The 24,148-nt window shown below is 41.2% G+C and overlaps 1 protein-coding gene, 1 long non-coding RNA gene and 1 pseudogene across 7 annotated transcripts in view; 2 read left to right on the forward strand and 1 right to left on the reverse strand.

Moving 5' to 3' along the window:
• Nucleotides 1–24,148, forward strand: part of DIP2C (disco interacting protein 2 homolog C) — a 478,491-nt gene that overhangs the window by 224,044 nt on the left and 230,299 nt on the right. The gene's annotated exons all lie outside the window — the stretch shown is intronic.
• Nucleotides 1,934–23,104, reverse strand: LOC141981789 (uncharacterized). Of its 2 annotated transcripts, none has more exons than XR_012637921.1 (3): nucleotides 22,976–23,104; nucleotides 17,525–17,656; nucleotides 1,934–2,047 (listed from the first exon to the last, which is right to left on the reverse strand). It is a non-coding gene; the product is annotated as an uncharacterized LOC141981789 (long non-coding RNA). The 2 variants fall into 2 exon arrangements; XR_012637922.1 differs by having other exon boundaries at nucleotides 22,908–23,027.
• On the forward strand, nucleotides 2,823–3,260 carry LOC141981788 (small ribosomal subunit protein uS8-like; annotated as a pseudogene).

A 24,148-nucleotide genomic window follows, 5' to 3' on the forward strand; every position in this document is an offset into this window, starting at 1 on the left:
AATTATTGTAGGAATAAATTGTATTGCTGGAATACAGCAAACGACTTACGTTTGCCTTGCTAACATATCCAGATTTTATTCTCAACCCTGCAGGTTGGGAGACAATAGGAGGAAGCAAGGAGCAATAATGGTTATGCACATGATTTTGCAAAGGGTCTACTTAAAGAGGAGACGGCCTGCTCCCAAAACAATTTGTACAGAGTTGGGGAGGACAAAATACATAAGTCATCCCAAACAGGATTTGGGAACAAGCTGTACTGCATAATCTGTCACCATGGATGGGGATGGGTGGGCTTTTGAGGAAGACAAAAAAGGATTTTATTGGCAAATTATCAAAATAGAAAAATCACACTGCTGCTCCGTATTGTACCTGGCTGCAGCATCCCCCAAGGAACTCTTGCAACAGCCAGGGACTGAGGACATTTTGGCCACACCGCCATTCCGTCAGCCACACCTGTGACTCTGTGGTCTGCAAATGGTGAGATAGAGCAGCTATTCCAGCTCTGTGCCGTTGTGGGAGTCCTCCACTCAAGAGGACTCTTGAGTTGGTCACTGCAGGCTTTAAATCTGCTTTGTGATTCCAGAACAGTACAAAGCAAACTTAAACGGGCTGCAGGGTTTGGCTCCAATGTATATCATCTAAACACTGTATTAAAAACTGCTTTACAAATTTACCAGTGCATTGCTGTGGCCACCTTTACAGTGTAACAAAGGTGCTGTTTAACAGCAGAGGTTAACACTACGCAATAGTTCAGGACCAGAATTGAAGAATGATCCATCTGACTGAAAATCAGGCCATAAAAGGGTAAAGTACTGCAAATGATACAAGGAGAAATCTTGGCCGTAGTGAAGTCAAGATATACTGGCATTGGAAAGGGTTCAGAAAAGGGCAACTAAAATGATTAGGGGTTTGGAACGGATCCCATATGAGGAGAGATTAAAGAGGCTGGGACTTTTCAGCTTGGAAAAAGGGAGACTAAGGGGGGATATGATAGAGGTCTATAAAATCATGAGTGGTGTGAAGAAAGTGGATAAGGAAAAGTTATTTACTTGTTCCCATAATATAAGAACTAGGGGCCACCAAATGAAATTAATGGGTAGCAGGTTTAAAACAAATAAAAGGAAGTTCTTCTTCACTCAGCACACAGTCAACCTGTGGAACTCCTTGCCTGAAGAGGTTGTGAAGGCTAGGACTATAACCAGATTTAAAAGAGAACTGGATAAATTCATGGAGGTTAAATCCATTAATGGCTATTAGCCAGGATGGGTAAGGAATGGTGTCCCTAGCCTCTGTTTGTCAGAGGGTGGAGATGGGTGGCAGGAGAGAGATCACTGTTAGGTTCACTCCCTCTGGGGCACCTGGCATTGGCCCCTGTTGGTAGACAGGATACTGGGCTGGATGGACCTTTGGTCTGACCCAGTATGGCCATTTTTATGTTCTTATGTCACTGAGAGTTTTGCTGTTGATTTAGATAGGGCCAGAATTTCACTCATAATATTTTTATTTGACAGTTCACATTTGGTTCACTGCCACACTTTTATTCCAGTATAGAATGTTTATTAATTTCATACTTGTTAATCCCTGATGCACGTATTACTTTAAACATTTATGGATGTTCTTTGAGTTTTTATGGATCATCTTCACTAGAGAGTAAGGCTGTTGTATGTTTGATGAACCAATTTAAAAGATAATGTGCTATCACTCACAAGCAATGCTTGTCTTCTGAATAAAACTTTAGAGAAAGAAGAAGTCCACTTCACTGGTAGCTGATATATCGGTGTCTCCGTTTTGACTGTTTTCTAAGGTATTTCCCTTCATTGAACATTTTAATTTGGGTGGTTCCATTTCAGCTAATTTTCGATAATGTACATTGTAGAAACAATCACTTTAAATGAATTACCACAGATAAATATTAATGAACATAGATTTATTTCCATTTTTCTGTTTAATCAGTATTTTAGTGCTTTTAGTTTTCTTCTTCTTCTTCTTCTTCCCTGTTTACTGCCGTTCATTTCCCACTTGGGCATATTTAATGACTTTCTATTTCTGCAAAGACAGAAAAGGCATAAAAACAAACAGTGTGGATTGCCTGTAGGATGTCAGAAACCCCATAGAGGGGATTAACACTACAAACTTAAAAGTTCAAACTCTTCCATTTGCTACTGTGTGAAATCGCCTTCTCTTCTGTATGTGTTTCCATATTCCATTAAATGTAGCTCTCAAATGTGAAGGCAACAAAAACAGGAGTGTTTGCCACTTTGATTCTTTATATTGGGATTGGCAAAACTCTTAACAAGTAGAATAGCACCTAAATTATCACCTTCATCCCAGCTATAGAGGAGGGTGATCCTTTTCAAATGACTTTGCTGCACAGACGTACATTAAGTATTCTTTGCTTTGAGGCCCTAAAACAAAAGTATGCCCTTTTTTATCCTTGGGTTACATATTCAAAAACTGCTAAACAAAAACTGCATAGAATAGGTTAATTCCAAATCTGTTTCACGAAGCCAAATTTACTGCTTTGTTTTCCGTGATCTTAACTAGAGTAGCAGAATGTCTTCACTGTTAAATCAGATTAAATAATTAGCTCATCCTGATGCCTAGGTTTGTCTCAAAATCATTGATCTGACTGAATATGCCTTCCACTGGAGAAATTCAGATATTTGATTGTAGATTGATTTTCTGTCTCTCCTATAATAGATTAATTTGGAAGGTAAATATTAATGTCAAATTGGCAAATTGTGGGAAGCAAATTGGCACATTAAGATGTATTGTCCATGGAAGCTAGAGGAAAAGGCAACTCTTGAAATTGTCACTTTAAGTTCTGGCCGATCCCCTTAAGAGCATCAACAATGCAGAGAAACATGGAACACGTCAAGTTCTCATTAGACCGTGCTCTAAAGTAATGTCCGGTTTTTAACTGTGATGATGAAGCATTGTTACATTGGTGAATTTGAGATCATTGACGATCACAGAGCTGGGAAAATTGTTGTTAATCTCACAGGCAGACTGAACAAGTGTGGTGTGATCAGTCCCAGATTTGATGTTCAGTTGAAGGACCTGGAAAAGTGGTAGAACAACCTTTTGCCTTCACGTCAGTTTGGGTACATAGTGCTGACACCTTCCGCTGGCATCATGGACCATGAGGAAGCAAGGCAAAAACACACAGGAGGCAAAATCCTGGGATTCTTTTTCTAACACTTGTAAAACAGGCATACTAATAACTTGTTCAAATGGAAAAAAAATGTACTAGACAATCAGAGGTAAAAACTGTGTTTGAAAAAGTACCAGTGTACCTTCTATCCATCAACAGCCCAGCATGGTGTTTGGAGGCATTGCACATTTGGAAGAGCAGAACTATTTGCAAAAGCTACAAAACAAAAATAAAATTCCCTCTGAGATGTGGACTTTGAAGTCTTCAGCACTTACTGATTTTCCTTTTGTCCTAGATAAAATATCCATGTTTCCAACCTCAGACTGAAAGGGATAATAACGTGATTCTCTTAAAATGATAATCTGAATGCCATATTTGGACTTCAGTTACACTGACACATAACCAGAGTATGTGAAGAGATTTCTGATGCTCTCTCATTGTACACTGATGCTACTGTGCTCACAATCTACCTGAATGAGTGTTAACTCAATAAAGAGGGTAGATAGAATTACATTGCTACTTTCTCTTATAAATAATCTAATCAGGTGATTAATTGGAGAGAGATTTGAAATGCTGCCCTATGCCACTTGCCAATCACATTGGAGGAAGCTGCTCTTTAAAGAAATTCCATGTATTAGGGCCATTTTCTAATCTATTTTTGAAATATGATAAAGTATTAAAGGCATTATTATACTGTTATATGTCTCCTTTCAAGGCTACAGGGCTTTCAGATGACTAAGTGAAATGGCAAAAAACAAAATCCAGTAGTTGTGGAAAATTAAACACCTTGTATGGTTTAATGAAACATCATAATTTCAATTGACAATATTTCTGTTCCCACTTCTAGAGGTCATAATGTTTACTATATCAGCACCTGGCTTTTATCAGTGCGAACACAGGATTTAAAAAAGTTTATCTTTTGCTTTCGTTAGAGAATATTTTCACCCTGCAGCTCTACGCATTTGGTGAGCTTTATACCAGATCATTCTTTTTTTTTCCTGAGCATATACAGGCCTTTTTGTTATTGCCAGATTTTTCGAACGCTCTCCTTATTGTTGCTGGACTCCTTCAGTGTAAATAGAAGCAGCTTGCTTTTTGCCAGTTTTGTCTCCATCTTCACAAATAATTAACTCTTATTGCCCCAGGCCAGCAGAGGGAAAACAGGCATGCACTGATTAAAAAGGAAGATGGCGGGATTGGCCTAACAACATCTAAAAGCAAATGTCTGGGTGGTAGCACCTAGGACATTCCTGCAAGTACTTCTCTCTCCTATACGTATACGTGACCTCCCATCTCAGCAAATGAAACTGAGACGCTTAAGAGCCACATGGCCAATCACGGAGTCACAGAAATTTGTAAGCCACCCACCTCTTGTACTGAGAGTATGAGCCATATCCCACAACAAAACCTCCATCGGCCCTAATGACTGGCTTTCCTCAAATCAGTGAGGAAAAATGAATTCCATTACTATCTCAACTGTATCAGGACTGAAGGCTGCAAACCACATCTTTCTTTCTTTCTTTCTTTCTTTCTTTCTTTCTTTCTTTCTTTCTTTCTTTCTTTCTTTCTTTCTTTCTTTCTTTCTTTCTTTCTTTCTTTCTCTTAATGCCTATTGTGACTGGGGTCCTGGGGGGAGCCAGCTGAGGTTACTCAATTAGGGTGAACTGCAAAGAATGGGGCAGACAAACTCCAAAACTGGTGGATATTTCAATACTTAGATTTACCAAGGCAGCACAAAACAGCTTCTTTATTACCTCACTGGTTGCTCAGAAGCCAACAACACAGTTCCCTTAAAGTAACCCACCCTCAGGCCTCCACCTAGTTACCCATGTCAAGAATGATGAAGATCAATATACATACAGACATGACTTCAATTCTTGAGGTTCAGATTTCATAGCAGAGATGGTGAGCTTTGTAGTTGCAAAGAGTTCTAAAAGAGTTCTTTTCGAATTTAGCCCATATGTTATAGTCCAATGTCCAATATCCTGTTAAGGGTGTACCAGCATAACTGGGATCTCAATCTGGTGACTGAAACTTCCCCTGATGAAGCTTAAGCAGGTCTGAGATAAAAAGGATTGTGACCCAAACATCTTTTATACAATTTCAAGCCTCCTTTGACAGGTTGGAGTCCCTCAGGGAACAATAGGCCCTCATTTCTTAAGCATCGTCGTTAATTATTCACACAGATTAACATAAGGCAATTGCCTGTTTTTCCACCATTCACAGGTGATTTGCTATACACTTCAAAGAGAGATGAATACAGCGATATCCCATGTTTACAATTCATTTAAGTGCTAGGTTTCAGAGTAGCAGCCGTGTTAGTCTGTATTCGCAAAAAGAAAAGGGGTACTTGTGGCACCTTAGAGACTAACAAATTTATTTGAGCTTAAGCTTTCGTGAGCTACAGCTCACTTCATTGGATGCATTCAGTGGATGTTCTTTTGATCTCTGAATTAACAGAATACAGTGTAGATAGGAACTGTTGATTACATTGTTGACCACTATCCATATGTATGTAAATACACAAAAACACAAACTTTATCTCCCCATATGTCTTTAAGTGTTGAATCTGAGTAATTTATCATGCAGGATGTTTAACCCTTTCTGGCCATGCATCACACCTATTCTCTGGAAAGTGTAACTTCCCTGTGGGGAGAAGGCCTCTGTACAGGTATCCTGTATGGAAAAAATCCAAATACTCTTTGTGTATGATAGCTATGACTCTGCTGCTCCCCCCTTCTCATAACCAAGGACCCTAGAAGGTGTGGGATGGATGGGAATGATATCAGGGACAAGAAGCAGAGACCCTGCCCTGTGACTTCTCCTATGATCACCATGGCAATACAGTGGAGAATTGGAAGGTTTGCATTCCACTTATCAAGGTAATCACAACCATCAAATAGGAAGCCATGGAGCTCACTGGCCAATAGCAAGGCCATCATTGCTGGTTACATGGCCACCACCAATTTGGATGGCTGGAAGCCCGTGGTATCTAATATTTGTTCACCATCACTTCAGACTTGCTATTGGTGCTAATGTTCCCCTTGTTGCTGTTCTGCCACTCTAGCCCTGCCATAAGGCTAGGCCAGTTGTCTGGTGGCAGTTTTCAAACTGTGCACCAGGGTGACTCATATTCTGATTCTCCTTTATCATTCACTCCCATGTTTCAGAGTAACAGCCGTGTTAGTCTGTATTCGCAAAAAGAAAAGGAGTACTTGTGGCACCTTAGAGACTAACCAATTTATTTGAGCATGAGCTTTCGTGAGCTACAGCTCACTTCATCGGATGCATATGTTGTATGAGCTCACAAAAGCTCATGCTCAAATAAATTGGTTAGTCTCTAAGGTGCCACAAGTACTCCTTTTCTATTCACTCCCATGTTTGTCATGTTTATCTTTCACTTGCCTGAAGGCTTAATGAATTGCACATTGCACGTTCCACAAAAGGGAGAATTGACAATGTAACCCTTTTAGCACTGAGTGTGGAAAACACAATATGGAGTAGAACAGTGTCTGTCAACCTTTCCAGACTACTGTACCCCTTTCAAGAGCCTGATTTGTATTGCGTACCCCCAAGTTTAACCTCACTTAAAAACTACTCGCTTACAAAATCAGACATAAAAATACATTTTTACCATATAATTATAAAATAAATTGATTGGAAGATAAATATTGTACTTACATTTCAGTGTATAGTATATAGAGCAGTATAAACAAGTCATTGTCTGTATGAAATTTTAGTTTTTACTGACTTCGCTAGTGCTTTTTATGTAGCCTGTTGTAAAACTAGGCAAATATTTAGATGAGTTGATGTACCCCCTGGAAGACCTCTGCTACCCCTGGTTGAGAACCACTGGAGCAGAATAAAGTAGATCAATATGGGAATGACATCAGGGACATTAGAGATGTAAATAAAGATGGTTGCAACTGATGAGGTCAGCCTGGGCAGTGAGTAAGATGATCTCTTAGCAGCACGTGGGAACATAAAAATTCACAAACATTTGTGATGACAACTCCATAGGCCCTGATCTAAATCTCACTGAAGTCAGTGAAAGTTTTTCCATTGACTTCAACAGGATTTCAGTCAGGCCCCTTCTGGCTGAGGGATCCAGTTCATTTTTTTGGGATATTGTTAGCTGATAAATCTTTTCTTTGAATTACTTATCACTTTGCGTGCTATGTGTAGTATTTGGTTAAAAGAATGCTTTTAAGTATGCTTTGCTGGTAGGTTGAAATTGACTCCTGTCACCCAAGGTGTGTTACAGGTGGGTGCATAGATTCTGCTGCGTGAACATATTGAGGAAAAGGAGAAAGTTTAACACACAAATTTTAAAGGAAAAAATGGCTTGGTTTCAAGAAAGGCCAACAAGCAGAGGGTTATTAAGTACATGATGGCTGTAATCAGGAATAACTATGATACTGTCAATAGAAAATGCACATTGGAAAAAAGTGCTTTCAGGAGGTTGGAGATAAAAATAAATGTAAATAAAATTACTAACCCTGGGGGAAAGTATTGGGCTATTCTAGCAGATAAAGCTACTCTGCAGGAAAGAGTAATGGAAAAAAATAAGAAGAGTGGCTGCTGGCATTTCAGATTCCACAGTCTAAAAGCTACACTGCAGAGTGGTCTGTCTGATACATGTGTACCCTTGAATGTATTCCACTAAAATAATATTCTGTGGTTTGTACGTGCTTATCTGATAAATCAGTAATGAGAAGTTGTGGAAATCAACACAGTGTTGTAAGAGCAGACATGCTCAGGCATACTTCTTAATTGGGAATTGTTTAAAAGGACTTTGCTAAAATATTAACTTTTTCTGTATTTATTACTAGGAACTATGTATTTGAAAGCATTTAGGTATGTATACAAGCTTTCTTCTTTTAGAAAGCAGCCCTCTTCTCACTGATGCCATAGTCCACATAATGTCTTCCATTTGCCATGATCCAGAGAAAGAGAGAGAACTCCCACTGATTTCAGCTTGCATTACAGCTCACTAAATTTGCAATACTGGACTCATAGAGATGAATGAGGTTACTTACTGTAATTGGAGGTTCTTTGATATGAGTGTTCCCTTTCTGTATCCACACATGGTGTGCATGCACACCATGAGCTTGAGTTTTCTCCAAACAGTATCCATTGGCCCACACATGCGCAGTATCTCCCCTAATGCTCCTGACTGAGGGTATAAGTGGCAGTGTGGGTTGATGCCATTCCAGTTCCTCTTCTTACCACAAAGCAACCAAGTCCTAAGGGTGGGTAGTGGAATACAGATAGGGACCACACATCTCAAAGAACCTCCAGTTACAGTAAGTAACCTGCTCTTCTTCTTTGAGTGATGGTCCCTATGTGTATTCCACATGTGGGTGACTTGTGAGCAGTGATCAGTGTGAAGGTGGGTGCAAGGAAGCTTATGGCAGAGCCATTCGTAAGATAGCTCGTTCTACAACTGCATCCGCAGCTGCCGTGAGGGTCAGAGCATAGTGTGATCTATCCACACATTTACAGCACCATGTTGCAAATGTTCTGCCACAAAATATCCACTAACAAAGCCAAAGAAGTGTCCTATGCCCAAGTAGAGTGAGTTATAACACCCCTGGGAGGGTGGAAGTTTGATATCTTACAGCATTCCAGTGTGCAGCCTGAGACCCACTTAGAGATCCTTTGTGAGGCTATGGCGTGGCCTTTTCATCTCTCTGCTGTGGCAGGAAAGAGTCTCAGAGACTTTCTAAAAGGCATAGTTCTTTGTAGGTAGAATGCCAGGGCACAGCTGATGTAGGGGAAGTGTAGCTTCTTGTCGGCAGGACAGGTATGTGGTTTTGGACAGAATACAGGTAAGTGGATTGATTGGTTGAGATGGAATTTGGACACAACCTTGGGGAGGACTTTGGGGTGCAGCCTCAGTGAAACTTTGTCCTTGTGAAAGACTATGTAGGATGGGTCTGCCTCATGGCTGCTAGGTCACTGATCCGTCTGGCCAAAGTGATGGCAACTAGGAATGCCACTTTCATGGAAAGGTGGGTCATAGTACAAGTTGCCATAGGTCTGAAGGGTGGTCCTGTAAGAACGAAGAGAATGAGGTTAAGATCCAACTGGAGTGTAGGTTTGACAATGGATGGGAAGGTTTTGACCAAGCCTTTCATGAAGCATTCCATCACAGGGTACATAAAGATAGTATCCACCCATGGTGGGGAGGAAGGTGCTAAGTGCCACCAGGTGAAGACGAACAGAGCTGAGAGATAAGCCTGATGTTTTCTGTATGAAGAGGTAGTCTAGGGTGATCGGATGGTCACCATATCAAGGGAATGGTGATGGTGGTGGGCCCACTCCAGGGAGTAACTCTGCTTCGCCTGGTAATATGTTCAGGTGGACTGTTTCCTGCTGTGGTTAAGGATCTGCTAGACTGGCGCTGAACATGCAATCTCTATGTCAGACACCCACCCAAACGCCAGGCCGTGAGGTGAGGGAGGTCTGGATTTGGATGCCTGATCCTGCCTTGGTCCTGTGTGAGAAGATCCAGGAATAACCAGAGCCTGAATGGTGATTGGGTGGAAAGCTTCAGGAGGTGTGTGAACTAGAACTGCCGGGGCCAGTAGGGCTATGCTGCATGCCTCACACAGATGGTAGAGGCACAGTTGATGATCCTCACTGCTGGAAAAAGGAATGAGGGCAGGAGACAAAGTTCTTGAAGCCTGAGATGCTGGACATAGTCCCCGGATAGCAAGGAGTTGTTTCCCCCGACTGGGGAAGTTCTATGCTAGTTATACTAAACTACACTACACTACACTATATTAATCTTAACTGAGCTATTTAAACTATGAAAGAACTATGCATATAAGTATACAACTCTTATTGAGATAAGAGCGAAGGAGAAATAGGGGTTCCGACTCAGGCCATGTGTCAGTAAGAAGGAACTGGAGAGGTGCCAACCCTCACTGCCCTTTATACTTTTGGTTGGAAGCATGAGGGGAGTCACTGCATATACACACCCACATGTGGAATACAGATGGGGGCATGACTCAAAGAAGACTATCACATTACATATGCATGGCTGAGAGTTTGACATTTCTGGCTGTGTTACTGAAGTGTGTTTAGAAAGAAGAAAGCTTACACACACACACCCCTTTGCTAATCAGCAGCAATGGAAAAGGAAAGTACAAAGAATTACAGATCAATTTAATAACGTTTTAAAATTATGTATTTTTAAACATTTGCTTAAGTGTGACAGTGAATATTTAATTTTTTAAAGCTTTTTTTTTAATCCTTACAACTACTGAATCATATACTTTATGCTACTAAGCCAGGGCATTCAGTAACAAGCAAATATTACAATAAGACAAAGTACTGTACTAACTTCTTATGAAGTAATTAGAAGCAACATTCACCCCATTTTATTACTTAATTAAAGCCAACTAATTCATGTATTAAGCCCTAGTATATTCTAAGTCATCCATTAGAAGAGTGAGAAAAAAACTGGAAAATCAAGTAAAGCGTTTCATGTAGTGTGACAGGGTCGGGCCAGATGGCTACAGGAGAGTAATAGAAGGCAGATATATTAGCCCCAGGTTAAGTAGGTCCCTTTTCCCTGGGTAAGGTAACAGGGAAGGTTCCAGAACAATCAGGAACCTTCTGGAGACAATTAAGACAGACAGGCTGATTAGAACACCTGCAGCCAATCAAGAAGCTGCTAGAATCAATTAAGGCAGGCTAATCTGGGCACCTGGGTTTAAAAAGGAGCTCACTTCAGTTTGTGGTGCGCGTGTGAGGAGCTGGGAGCAAGAGGTACTAGGAACTGAGAGTGAGAACGCGTACAGTTGGAGGACTGAGAAGTACAAGCACTATCAGACACCAGGAGGAAGGTCCTATGGTGAGAATAAAGAAGGGGTTGGGAGGAGACCATGGGGAAGTAGCCCAGGGAGTCGTAGCTGTTGCACAGCTGTTCCAGGAGGCACTCTAGACAGCTGCATTCCACAGGGCCCTGGGCTGGAACCCAGAGTAGAGGGTGGGCCCGGGTTCCCCCCAAACCTCCCAACTGCTGGTCAGACACAGGAGGAGTTGACCTGGATTGTGGGTTTATGAAAACGGCCAAACTGAGGGCTGCCCTGAAGCTCCAAGGCGAGTAAATCTGCCAATAAGCGCAAGACCCACCAAGGTAGAGGAGAAACTTTGTCACAGTAGGCTTCCATTCTTATGACAATTTGTCAGTGAAAGTTGAAGGCTTTTATTTTTGTTTTTTTAAAGACTTCAGTACAGATGTTAGAACTTGGACACTGTAGTCAATTAAGGCACTTTACAGCTGTGGTTATGTAGTGTACCAACGTCATACACTATGGATCGAAATTTCTCACACTGGGTTTAATTTCACTATAACTCCACTGAAGTAAATGGAATTAATCTCAATTTACTAGAGCTAGCTGGGGGAAAAAATCAGAAAGTTCACATTTTTGACAAAACAAAAACTTTTGTTTTGGGGATGTTAGTTGACTATTTTCCATTTTCAGTTTGACAGTGTGGGCTGTGTGTGGAGCTGACCAGCTCTAAGCTTTACACATGGGCAAGTGACATCAGTATCTAATCTGATTTAATCTACATAGTTCTAATGCACCAGTCACGGTAGCATGTGAGTCATAAGGCTAGGAAGAATTCTTGAATGGGGCCTTTATTAAATGTGAAGTTTTTACTTAACCATCTTGCTGCTTTAGAACTACCTGAATGAATTTGATGCATAGGATTTGAAGAATCAGTAAACTGGTCAAATGTGAAACTACTTTCATGTCTTGCATATTTTTCAAACTCAATTCAAAGATCAACCTGTCAGATGTGATTGGAAAAAACCTTGGATGAAAAAATAAATTTAAAAATAAAATTATAAACTGAGTTTTGCGTTTTAAAGCAGCAATGATCCTGTCAAAATGTACCAGAACAGTCTGGAAATAGCAGTTTTTCACTTACTGTCATGGTGACAGGGGGGGAAAAAGGTATACCAGAAATCCTTAAACTAGAATTGGTTGCTTATGAAGAGTTGTGACAATCTTTTGAGGTAAGTAGATATAAACTTTAGCAACAAAGACTACTTTAAATGGTGAACACATAGTATTTGACTTCCTCCCTGCAAGAATGAATGCACCTGTCCAGTAAAACATATTACTTAGCAACGGTTCAGTTTTTTCTTCTTACTGTTGAACCTTGTGAATATAAGATTAATTATAAATTCTCTTCCATCTTTTATAGACATCCTAATTGTAGTATTAATACTATCTAATAATAACAAAATAACAGACAATGTATGTAGAGATCACACAATGTATGTAGGGATCAGGATTGACTTAAATCAAAGCAATTTAAATCACCAATGTAAATCATGATTTAAATCACCAAGCAAGAAACCTGGATTTAAATCCATTTTAATTGTTTTACGTTTGTACTTTCTCCTCAAGAAAGGTTGATTATCATTGGTTGGTAACCATTAAAATATGTTGATTTGCAACTAAATATAGCCTTTACACTAAATTTAGTCATTCTTTTTCCTAACCAGGAGGATACGCCATACCTATGCATATTTATTTAAGCAATTATATATCTTAACATACATTATTTCAGTTTTTAAATTTTATCTTTAAGATGTTAGACAATGGCGAATGATGCATTTCTTATTTACTAGATGATTATTAACTGTTTATTTGTTATTTGTATCAAGTTGTATTTGGATGGGAATTCAAACTCAGTTAAAAATGCACAAAACAACATATCCATTATTTTTTAATAAATAAAACTACTTTAAATATATTGGCTACATGAGAAATTTTTTTATCAAAACATGTTTTTGCATTTAAAAATAACTGATTTATTAAACAAGGTCAGTATTATCTATAGTTAGTGAATTTAACTGATTACTTCTTGTCAGCATGCCCATAGAGATCTTAGAACTAGTAGATGTCATCCTCTCACACCTAGTTTTTATACATAGATTTTATACATACATTAAAAGAGGAAAACATGCTTTCCTACTTTTTCGTTTCTTAACTTTGAATGAACTAGTCATTGAACTGAACTATTTGAGGAAATTGAAGTGGAGTAGTTTAGTTTAGCTCTTCAGGCTCTTGTTCCAGGTGTTTAGCCAGCGACCTCCACCAGTTCAGTGTTTTGACTTTCTTTAAAACTTGACAGCAAATATGTACTACTTAATATTATTTTGTATTTAATTTAAATTATTTTAATGGCTCCATGTCTAGTTGGCAGCCGGTGTCAAGTGGAGTGCCCCAGGGGTCGGTCCTGGGGCCGGTTTTGTTCAATATCTTCATAAATGATCTGGAGGACGGTGTGGATTGCACTCTCAGCAAATTTGCAGATGATACTAAACTGGGAGGAGTGGTAGATACGCTGGAGGGGAGGGATAGGATACAGAAGGACCTAGACAAATTGGAGGATTGGGCCAAAAGAAATCTGATGAGGTTCAATAAGGATAAGTGCAGGGTCCTGCACTTAGGATGGAAGAATCCAATGCACCGCTACAGACTAGGGACCGAATGGCTAGGCAGCAGTTCTGCGGAAAAGGACCTAGGGGTGACAGTGGACGAGAAGCTGGATATGAGTCAACAGTGTGCCCTTGTTGCCAAGAAGGCCAATGGCATTTTGGGATGTATAAGTAGGGGCATAGCGAGCAGATCGAGGGACGTGATCGTTCCCCTCTATTCGACACTGGTGAGGCCTCATCTGGAGTACTGTGTCCAGTTTTGGGCCCCACACTACAAGAAGGATGTGGATAAATTGGAGAGAGTCCAGCGAAGGGCAACAAAAATGATTAGGGGTCTAGAGCACATGACTTATGAAGAGAGGCTGAGGGAGCTGGGATTGTTTAGTCTGCAGAAGAGAAGAATGAGGGGGGATTTGATAGCTGCTTTCAACTACCTGAAAGGGGGTTCCAAAGAGGATGGCTCTAGACTGTTCTCAATGGTAGCAGATGACAGAACGAGGAGTAATGGTCTCAAGTTGCAATGGGGGAGGTTTAGATTGGATATTAGGAAAAACTTTTTCACTAAGAGGGTGGTGAAACACTGGAATGCGTTACCTAGGGAGGTGGTAGAATCTCCTTCCTTAGAGGTTTTTAAGGTCAGGCTTGACAAAGCCCTGGCTGGGATGATTTAACTGGGAATTGGTCCTGCTTCAAGCAGGGGGTTGGACTAGATGACCTTCTGGGGTCCCTTCCAACCCTGATATTCTATGATTCTATGATAATAGATTATAAGGAGGCTAGACTTTAACATAGGATTTCATCATTTCAAATTTAATTTGCAACAGGTCTTTTTTAAAAAAACCCTGTATATAATTTAAATAAAAATCAATTTTTTTAAAATTGCTATTATTTTTTTAATCTACCATGCACTCACTATTACTGAAATCCAGCCACTTTTAATATAGAAGATGGCAACATTTCGGTACCAGTAACACTGTACAATAATTTTTAGATGGGAAAATAAAGAATGGCTGCTCCGATTAAAACTAGAGAAAAGCAGAATCCAATTGCACACATTAGAATTTGGCTTCCTCCCTGACACAAAACCTCTTACACTTTGAAAAATGTCATGAGTGATCAGTGTTTTAATTTCACTCTGTGTACAATATGTAGGGTGGAAGAAAAAGTTTGCAGTGCTCTGAGCTATATTAGTGTTACGATGAATGAAGAGGAAAAGCTCTGCAATAGTTTTGAATTTTCAAATATAGTTTACAGTGCAAGTGAAATTATGATTAAAGTGAAGACTTCTAAACAGACCATATATTTCTAGAAAAGTAGAGCATAGTTCTAATAAAAAGAGCTTGATATGATAGTTTAAATTACCACCCTGAATAATCTCCCAAATATAGTTTGTTGTCCTTTGTTGTTGTTGCTGTTTTTTTTAACGAGGTCATGTTCTGCACTGGCATTGGCCACTGTCAGATGATAGGATACTGCGCTAGATGAACCATTGGTCTGACCCAGTATGGCCATTCTTATGAAAAGAGGCTATTTGGCATGCACAAGTTACAGTAAATATAATTTAAAAATAAATGTTTGTTGCATATACAAAACTATGCAAATACAGATTGACAAGTGACATGCTAAAAATCAAATCTGAATATAATATTCATGAAAATAAGAGTAGCATAGGATGAAGGTTAGAAAGTTGAGGGGGAATGTACATACATAATGTTTTCAAATACAGTGGTATTTTCCTACTGCAATGAGGAATTGTCATATTACAGTAAGGAAACCACTACATTGCTGTCCTTTTTCAACAGGTTAGTTTTGCAACCAATCTAAAGGGATATGTGCAGCTGCCAGCATGATGAAATGTAGATTTTTGTTGTTGTTGCTTTTGGATTGTTAGTTTAAGGGCAAAGTTGCTGTTAGTGCAGGGGGAAGTGAGAACAGGGAGGCTGAGTGGCCATTTTGATGAGACTTAATTTTCAATGGGGAAAGCTGTAGGTAAATTTTATAAATCTAACCTTTAAAGTGCCAATTTCTGCTTTTGGTTGCCCTCAGTGTGGTGAGGATGAGAAATAATGCAAGGCTCCTATGATAGTTCGTCACAAAGATGTTAATAAAGACAGTCAGATTTTAATTTTCAGGTAAAATATGTAAGAGTCACCTCAATTAAGATTAAGGAATGCTCTGATCTTGCAAACAATTACACACACCTGTAACTTGTGCATCAAGTCAAGCATGTGCAAAATGTTTGCAGGATCAGAATCATAGATTAAAAATGATTTGAGGCAGAACAAGTACAGAAACACAAACCTTGAAAAGCAAAGGGATGTACACAGCATGATTAAGTCATTAATTATAGAAGGCATTTCACTTTTTGGCATCAGTAAATTCAAGGAATTTCCTTTCACATCTGTTCAGCCACGGCTGAACTTGATTAAATATACTCGACAGCTGAAGAAATGAATTTTAAAAAATCAGTTACAAGTTGATGGAAGAATACTGAGCTTAGATGAGCATTGCAGTAATTTCTTTGAGACAAAAATTGTGGAGGCCAAGTATGTTTATGGCCTAGGACCAAATGTTACTGGGTTTGGCACATACAGTGTTGGGCACTTGACTTATCACCGGCCGTGTGAATGTGTATTATACTGAAGTCACACAGTTCAAGTACAATGCAAAAAAATAAGCAATGCACTAAAATAATCATTGTTATCAAGAGTTCATTGGAATCTCCAAATGAAGAAATCAAAGATTTGGAATTTAAAGTCAATGCAGAAAGACTGTCTTCCTCTGTGACTTGTAAAACAATGTACAGTTCAAATAATTAGGCTACACAAACTAGGTTTATAAATCCCAAAGACAAGACAGGCAGTGTTATAGTAGAGAAACATCAGTACTAAATTATGAGATGCTCTTTATTTTTTTCCTTATTAATACAGAATAGACTGTATAGAAATTGATTTCATGAGAGCATGTGAGTATAGCAAATAAGCATTTGTATATTTATATTATACAGCACAACCATAACTGAGAGAGTCCCAGCCATTGCATAGTCTACCATTGAATAACTGACCCAAGAGGTAGCCATGCATGCTAGACTGCAGACATGGATGCATAAAGGGTGTCAAAGTCACTATTCCAGCGGCAGAGACTATAATGAAAGTGGTGTTCTTGGGATTGAGATATGACATTGACAAATGACCTTGCAGCCATTCTCTTTGTTAATATACTGTAAGTTAATTTGCTTTTTGCTCGTGTATTTTGCGGATGAGAGCTGTGCTGAAGAGACTTCTCATCCAACAGTGAGCTGAGAATGGCTGTTGTGGAAACTGTTGTGTTGTATTGTTAATGCAGGCTTCTAATCAGAGTAATATGAAATGCTGTGGGGGGTGGGGCGGGGGATACTTTGTGGGAATAGGTACTTCAATCTCAGTTTACGTGGACTCACATCTCTTCAGTGTCTCTCTGAGTTGTGAACGAAACTCATTCAAACTCATGCTTTCAGGTGGCTTTGGTGCAAAATCATAAGATAGCCCAGGTGAAATAAAAATTTAGGTCCAGGTCTGTCTGCAAGGTTTTGCAAACCTTTGATTAATCTGCCTGAGTTTAGAATTTGTAACCAAACCTGAAATCAGATGATGTCCGAGAGGTTTCGGACTTTGTCCTTAAGATTTCCATGACTTTATTTCTGTAGGCGCTAGTAGTGCATGTTGCACATGTGAGCTGAGTTATAGCTACTGCTCTGTTGGTTGCTACTCCATTATGATGGTGAACTACTGTAATGTATTCAAACAGAGGGGCAACTGTAATCTAGGGGATTTGCATAGGGCTATGAGTTAGGAAATACAGTTTTTATTGCCAACTTTTTCACTAACTTGCTTGCTTTAGGCACTTTTGAAAATGTTACCCATTTTCCCATGGCATTTTCACAGCTGCCCACGCTGACGGAGTCTTTTCGTTTTGACTTTGCTGCTTGATGAAAGTCAGAGCGGCCACAGATGCACTGGAGCTGTCTCTCACTTGTCTGTGCTTCCATTACCTGCAAAATGGGGAAAATAATGATTATCCCTCTTGGCAAGGTATTCTGAGGTCAAGCTGCAAAATGTAATAATTGATTTAGTACCTAAATATTTAGCCAAGGCTGGAAAAAAGTACCATACCCTTATGTAAGGGGACTTTTGCCCCCTTACTAACATTCAGTGGGGGTGTTTTGGTTGGCTAGCTCCCAGTACTAAAAGGGGAAGGGTCTATGGGAAATCAGGACCCTGAGACTAATAGTTCCCAGGAACAATGGGGAGAGGCCAATGCTCCAGGTCAGCCTGAATGATGGGGCGGGCAGGCTAATCAGGGAGTCAGGAGGCCAGGGAGGCCCCGTCCTCCATATGAGCTGGATTTGCCTGGGTCAGACAGAGTGGGGCCGAGCTAAGGAGAAAGCAGGGGCCCAAGCTGAGCTGGGGAGCAGAGTTGTGCCAGATCCAGAGGGATCAGAAAAGCAGCCCAGAGAGAGCAGACCCTGTCCTGGGAGCAGAGCTGCAGCCCCAAAGCTAGAGGCACAGCCCAGAGAGAGCAGACTTGCCCTGGGAGCAGAGCTGCAGCAACCAGAGCCAGAGGGGCCAGAAAAGCAGCCCAGGAAGCAGGTCAGTGCTGGGAGCAGAGTCACAGCAGCAGCCTGCAGAGCAGACCTGTCCTGGGAGCAGAGCTGCAGCAACCAGAGCCAGAGGGGCCAAAGAAGCAGCCCAGGGAGCTGGAGGCAGAGCAGCAGCAGCAGTGCTGAGACAGAGTGGTGGAGCTGGGGCTGGAGCAGTCCGGAGCTGGGTGCGGTGAGCAGCTGGGGAGACCCAGGGCGACCCTGGGCAGCGGGCCCAGCACAGGGAGACGCCTCAGCCAAGAGGCTCTGCAGGCCAGGCTTGGATCGTAACCCCGACAGGGCGGGGGCAACACTGGGAAGAAGGGTCCTACCACTTAGAGCATGAGAGCGTGTGGCCACCAGCAGAGCAAGTGTCCAACCCACAGCATCCCTACAGCAGAGCCAGGGCCTGAGAAGAAGGCCTGGGACTTACAAGGAACAGACTGTGAACTGCCCTGACGTTCCAGAGACACTGTTTGTGATGTTCCCTGCCACAGAGCGGGGTGATGTGTTTCCTTTAACCTTTCCCATTTTTCCTTATTCTTTTTAAAATTAATTGTTGATTAAATAACTTGCATTTGCTTTAACTTGTATGTAATGGTCAGTGGGTCACAGAAGTGCCCAGTACAGAGAGAGTACCCCGGAGTGGGGACACCCTAGCCCCTGTCCTAGGTGACCACAGCAGGGTTGGGGGTCGAACCCCCCAGGAATCCTGGGCCCAGCCTTGTTGGGGTTACGAGGACTCTGCTAAACATGAGAGTCCTCAAGGGCGGGGAGGCCACTGGGTAAAGGAAGTGGGAGCGAGGACTCAGATCCTTTCGCTAGCCCACTTCACCGGAGTAGTGCAGAAGCCAGGAAAGTTTCCCACAATAGTGGGACTATTCCCCCGTTACACTTAGTAGACAGAGGAGTACCCCTACAAGCCAACAAGAAGAAATGAAAATTGAGGAGAGGGGGAGGAAGGTATTAGAGAACTCCAGAGTCAGTGCCTTGGTTCAGGAGACCAGACCCCATCTCAGCTGCTGGGAAGCAGGAGGAGGCTGGGATTCCCAACAAGGAACTGGACACTGGTGGAGGGCTTGTTTCATATTAGCCTCTGATAAAGTTGAAGCTTTGCCCTGAGTCTCTCTGCCTGCTAGAAGGAAAAGGCCTGTGTCTCTTCCTACCCCCTTGACTTTTAAGTTTGTTTGAGGAGTTTTTGAAGGAGGGTTTGGGGCCAGGGGTGAAAGTAAGTTAGAGGACTTACCGGTACGCCGGAGTCCTGAGCAGGGGGCGTGGCCTCAACCGGAAGAGGCGTGGCCTTAAATCCCAGGGCCCTTTAAATCTTGATTTAAAGGGCCAGGGCTCCAGCTGCGGTAGTGGCGGCTGAGAGCCCAGGGCCCTTTACATCACCCCTGAGCTACCAGCTGCAGAGGCGGCTGGGAGCCCCGGGGCTCGGGGGTGATTTAAGGGCCCAGGGCTCCAGCTGCTGCTACCACAGCGGAGCCCCGGGCCCCTTAAATCACTGAGGAGCCCTGGGGGTTCCCGGCTGCCACCACTACCCTGGGGCTCTGGGCTCTGGCAGAGCTTTAAAGGGCCTGGGGCTCCGCCGTGGTAGCAGCTGCTGGAGCCCCGAGCCCTTTAAATCCCCGCCTGAGCCCTGATGCCCAAGTCCTGGGGTAGCGGCGGTGGGGCTCCGGCGGGCATTTAAAGGGCCCGGGCGGTAGCGGTGGCTGGAGCCCCGGGGCCCTTTAAATCCCCGCCGGAGCCCCATCGCCGCTACCCCAGGGCTTCGGCAGCAGGGCTCAGGCGGGGATTTAAAGGGCCCTGGGGCAGTAGCGGTGGCTGGAGCTCCGGGGCTCTTTAAATCCCCGCCGCAGCCCCGCCACTGCTACTCCAAGACTTTAAATTGCCCTCTCGGAAAGTCGGTCTTGGGACGGCGCACCGGCTCTTACCGGTACGCTGTACCGGGGCGAACCGGCTTACTTTTTTCACCTCTGTTTGAGATTCTCCTAATCTTCCCCTTCCCCAGGCCTCTAGCAGCAATAAGAGGCCTGCCTCAGACTTCCCAGGTCTTCTGCCCCTGTGAATAGCTGCTGTGTCGTCTTTTGCTTCTCATACTATAACTTTGCCAAGAGCAGGAAAGAGAAAGTGACATGGGAAAAATTTTCAAAAGCACCTTAAGTCCCATTTTCAAAAATGCCATAGGCACTTTGGTGCCAAAGTCTTATTCTGAGTCAATGAGATTTAGGTTCCTAAGTGCCCATGGCACTTTCAAAAATGGAATTTTAGGCACTCTTGAAAATGTTACCTCATGTCATTGTCACAGCTCCCAGTGCGGACTATTTTCCTTTTGACTTTGCTGCTTGGTAAAGGTCAGATGCATTGGAGCTGTCTCTCAGCAGATTCCAAAAGAACAAACTACATCAGTTCACATGTGAAAAGTCAATTTCAGCATACAAAAGCTACATTATTTTAAAATGCAGGTTGAATTCTGCAGAAGTGGTAGCTTTGTCCTCCCCTAACTTTGCTGTTGGGGTCGTCCCACTTCAAGCTCCAGAGAATTTTTCAAATATTTTATTTAGCACAGCAAAATTGAAACCCTTTTCTTCTACCCCTAGGTAGCTGCTACAAAGTTTACTGACTGGGTGCAGTACATTTTAATTTAATTGTATTACATTCACAAAATAATGTTGTATGCCCTCCGACCAGCAAAGGGTGCATTGAGAGCCTTGCCTGGCTCATTTCATTGCCTACGCGCCAGGGCTCCAGCAAGGGTTTTGCATACTCTGTTTCCCTACCATGTCAGAGTGTGTCCAATCCTATATAAAACATACAGCCATTTCTGGAATGAACGCTTGAGGCTGCAAACTGAAATTCCTGTTCTGCAAACATTCCTGTAAGTAGAACTCAATGGCTTAAATGTTTTTGCTTTGCACAAACAAAAAAGGGGCTCATACACATCAAAGCAAAGTAACTTTTTAATTTGAGTGAGTAGTAGTGGAATTGTTTGCCAGGATTTGCTGACCTCTATTTTAGTTCTGAAATTATCCCCTACTCTGCAGAGGTTCTGAATCAGTGAGAGGTAGACAGAACTGTCCGATCTAAAACAGTGAAAAAGCTCTCATACTTGATTATGTCCGACTGCATGTAAGACAACTTTAAAAGGCTCTTTTTGAAATACTTTTTAAAAATAGTTTAATTATTCTCTTTTGTTTTGACCAGGGTTATTTTTATTTAGTGGTAATAAAGTGAAAAACATGTCTGCAAAACACAAATGTCACTGGCAGAAAGCACCTGAAAATATCTTTTCCCCTTCTGGCGTTTCACATTGAAAGAGGGCACGGGGTGGGAGTGTAGCTTATCAAAGTGCCATCACAAATGAACCTCGGGTATCGGAAACGCTCTGCTTTGGACAATTTATATGAAAAAACTTTATTTTAGTGGCTGCTTTATCAAAATATCTATGTAGTATCAAAAATCCCCAATCGCCTGATCCCAAATGGTGCTGAGTAACAGTATAGCCTTCTCAGCACCAGTCTTGTGTTTCTCAGCAAGTTTTTGTAATGAGTGCAATGGGATTACATTTATATAAATGCTTACAGTTCTGTTTTGGAATTGCAAATTACAGTTCATGCTTCCGTGGCTGATAAATGTGGTTTTCCATTTTGAACTCACTGGACAAATATTTTGGTAATGGTGTATTGCTTTCTTTTGCCTGCCCATAACATTAATATCCCGAAATACATCAGTGACTGTAGAATAATTATTGCTGTGTACAGTGTTTCTGACACACTCCTGGACTAAACTGTGATAAAACAATAACCATTCAAATAAGCAATGTACCTTATTTTTAAATGTTCACTGTCTAATCCTGCTTCTGTCCAAGCCTGTGGCCTTCTATCATTGTCTTTATGGGGACCTGGATTGGGCCTTCATTTTGCTGTTGGACATAATTTTTTCCTTTAGTTTAGATCTTACTGGCTCTTGGACTTTATATCTTGGCACAAATTTTAGTTCTCATTACACTTTAGCTGCCCACGCTTTTCCTTGGCTTATATTTCATATTTTCCAATTGAAAAAGAGGTCAGCAAACCAAGTCAAACTGTGTTTTATGTATTCGGCAAAGAACCCAAATTATTTGTGTACTCAAAGTTTATCAGGTCCTCTACTTTTTTTCCAGGTGTTTTTTAAATGCTTCCAGCCTAAATGATGTCTATTGTAAATCCAGGAAATTATGTAAGACATTTAAATACTATAAGAGCAATATATCCATCCCTAGATAACACTGAGTGTATCTACCCATTGTAAACATTCACACTACAAGCTTTATTAACATAATACGATGGGTTTGGCTTAAAACAGTTTTCTATTTTAAACAGTTTTGCCCTTAACTTTTAGAAGTTACTAGTGATCATATAATATTAATACAGGCATTTTCACACACACAACCAGGGTCTCAGCTACCTGAGCTCATACTCACTGTACATGCATATTGTACGTTATTAACATGCAAATGTTGCCTGTGGACCGTCAAACCAAAACAAATCCATGTCCATGAAGTTTATAACAACACAACAAAAGAACCTCCTTCCATTGCCAGGGGTTTGTTTCAAAGCAGTATAGACAGTGTAACTTAATCCCCCGCCCCATTTTATTTATGAAAAAAAAAATTGATTCAGACCTCTCTCTCAGTGGTGCCTGCCCCAGCAGCATTCCAAAAACAAAACAAGCAAATATGGAGTCACTTGCCCTTAGATTTCAGGAGAGATCTAGCAGCACAACCTTCCTCTTTCCAGGTTTCTGCTCTGCTAGGGAAAGAGCAGATTTTTATTTGCCCGGATGTCTTGTTTGTGTCCAGGACTACAGCCTGCCTGCTACAAAACTGCATTTCCTAGTAATCCTGCTTCCCTAGATTCCAGAGTTAGGTCAACCTGGAATTATTACCCTCAGCCAACATGCCTGCTGGAGGTCTCTTGAAAGTTTGGGACTTTAGACTATTTTCTAAATGCTTAATTTAGAAAAGCTTTGAAATGTACCATTTTCTGATTGACACCATAGATTTATGGTGGAGCCTTTCGTTTCCTGTTGTGTAAAATTCTTTAGGGTGTTCTTTTTATTTTTTTGTTATAAATATTTACATGATAAAGCCCCTGTGATTGGCTGGTCAGCCTGCATGTTCACTAAGCAACAGTACTAAAAATCCTAATAACACTTTTGTTTCAATGACCTTCATAAATGCACTCACGTCTTCCCCACTTATGAGCAAGGCAGCCATGCCAATTTCATGCTGATAAAATCTGTATGCCATATCACTCCTTCAGTTATGTATCTCTTATCAATATAAATATAAATAGCATGTGTATATCTCAGTATGCATGTACATATTCCACAATCTTTCATTCGTCAGTTAGCATAGCCGTGAAATTTAATTGGCTGAAGCTGTCATTCACTGTACTATAGCAGATGTAAGCACCTTGGCAGAGGGTTATATAATGAACTTGGTTTTAGTGCAATCTTCACATTTCATAACAGATACCAAATATGAAAAGACAATTATTAGTATGTCTTGCTATGATAAGTATTTATTCTACAGAGTCTGCAAACTTTCTTTTGTTAGGACTTTCATGTAGGACATTATTGTTTCAGTGATATCCATTTTTAAATTAGAAACGCAGGATAAGTAGGTCATCTATAGCTTTCTATTTTGGAACATTTACATTTTCTTTTAAATATACACTCAATTATTTACTTGAATAGTGAGATGAAACAAGACGTCAGGAAAAAAGTCTCATTACCTTGCAGTGTCAACCATGCAAGCTTTGAATCCCAGGCCTTTTAAAGTTAGTATCCTGTAGCATCAGGATTATGTTCTTGTATAAAATAAACATATCTGTTAGTCTAAATAGCAAACACAATGTATTT

The sequence above is a fragment of the Natator depressus genome, chromosome 2, assembly GCF_965152275.1.
Source record: "Natator depressus isolate rNatDep1 chromosome 2, rNatDep2.hap1, whole genome shotgun sequence".
Lineage (NCBI taxonomy): Eukaryota > Metazoa > Chordata > Testudines > Cheloniidae > Natator > Natator depressus.